The sequence below is a fragment of the Glycine max genome, chromosome 2 (genome assembly GCF_000004515.6).
Source record: "Glycine max cultivar Williams 82 chromosome 2, Glycine_max_v4.0, whole genome shotgun sequence".
Lineage (NCBI taxonomy): Eukaryota > Viridiplantae > Streptophyta > Magnoliopsida > Fabales > Fabaceae > Glycine > Glycine max.
In genome coordinates, this window is record NC_016089.4 from 3,693,648 (window position 1) to 3,695,027 (window position 1,380).

The following is a 1,380-nucleotide window of genomic DNA, read 5'->3' on the forward strand; positions in this document are numbered from 1 at the left end:
AATAACTGATGTCACCACAGATACCATTGTAGCAAACTTGGCTCCTTTTCCGTTCCCAGCTCCAAGCTCATTTGCAACCCTCACTCTGCAGATTAATGCATGTTTAGTAACAACTTTACTATATTTGCATTTGTACCTTTTCAAGTTCTTACACATTACCATTATAAATTGAAAAATCTTTTATAAGTTGTTAATATTTTTTTATACTGATGTTCATTATTAACTTTATGTTATTATTTATAAGACTTTTTTTTAAAAATTTGTTTGTTGTTATGTATAAGATTCAATCCATATTATTTTATGTATTAATTTTTTTTTAGACTAAAAATGCTTCTAATTAAATAAGAGAGAGGTTATATTAACATGTATTTAGAAAAGAAAAAACATTAATATCAACAGTAATTTTTTGAAAAAATATATAAATTTAAGATAAATTTATTGTTATAAATTAAATTAACTATTTTTTTTTAATCTTTTGAAGTTATCACATATGAGTCATGCATGTCTCATTTTATGACGTTGAAAATAAATTATAGGGTGATCAACATCTTGAGAGTCAGTGATTAATTAAATTAATGATCATCCTCTAGGGAGTATCATGGGAGTTAAACGACACTTATTAAAGCAAACGGCGTACTACATCTGAATTAGTTAATTAATGAGGGCCTAATGTGATTTGGGCAAAAAAAGAGAATTGCTATTTTTATTCTTTGTAGTACTAGCTCTAGGTCCATCAACTGCCTCCACTCTCTAGCACTTTAGAGAAATAATGAATGAGAGTTAAAATAATCACAAAAAATGGCATTTGTAAAAGCAAGGCCGTGGATAACAATTGTACGACAATTTGCTGGTCAAACAATTTTCTAGTCTTCCAAAAGATAATTGTAGAATCATCCAACATATACTCCTATGTGTATGTAACTGGAGCAAAGTGGTCACAGCCTCCATATGGAGCAATCAAGAATCTGTATACAGAGGTTTTATCGTCGTCTAGGACCATGTCAAATATTTCACACTATTGAAAATTCTTAGGGAAAGAAGGATTAATAAAAAAACAAAAAAAAAACTAAGGAAATCTAACTAGCAAGGAATCTTTTGTCAGATCGCGTTCCATGATGCATGACTAATACTTAATTACTACTACAATCTAGAGACATCCAAATTTATAGATCACTCATATACATAAGATCCCTCTTTCCAGCTCGACCACAAACAGTAACTTCACCTATGATTAATGCACAAGTTTTGCTTGGCTAGGACCAAATGTACATGTTTTCTATATATAGCTACCACATACATATGTTTTTCTTAATTATTTGTTTGTTGTTACCCGAATTAATTTGGTGGTGAATGGCGATTGCGGAGAAATTGATCACGTCG

The 1,380-nt window shown here is 30.2% G+C and overlaps 1 long non-coding RNA gene across 1 annotated transcript in view; it reads right to left on the reverse strand.

Annotated features, from left to right (window-relative positions):
- The window catches only part of LOC106795368 (uncharacterized), a 3,362-nt gene continuing 1,982 nt past the window's right edge, over window positions 1-1,380 (reverse strand). The window contains exon 4 of the long non-coding RNA XR_001383797.2: window positions 1-85. This is a non-coding gene — a long non-coding RNA (uncharacterized lncRNA). The remainder of the gene's footprint in view (window positions 86-1,380) is intronic.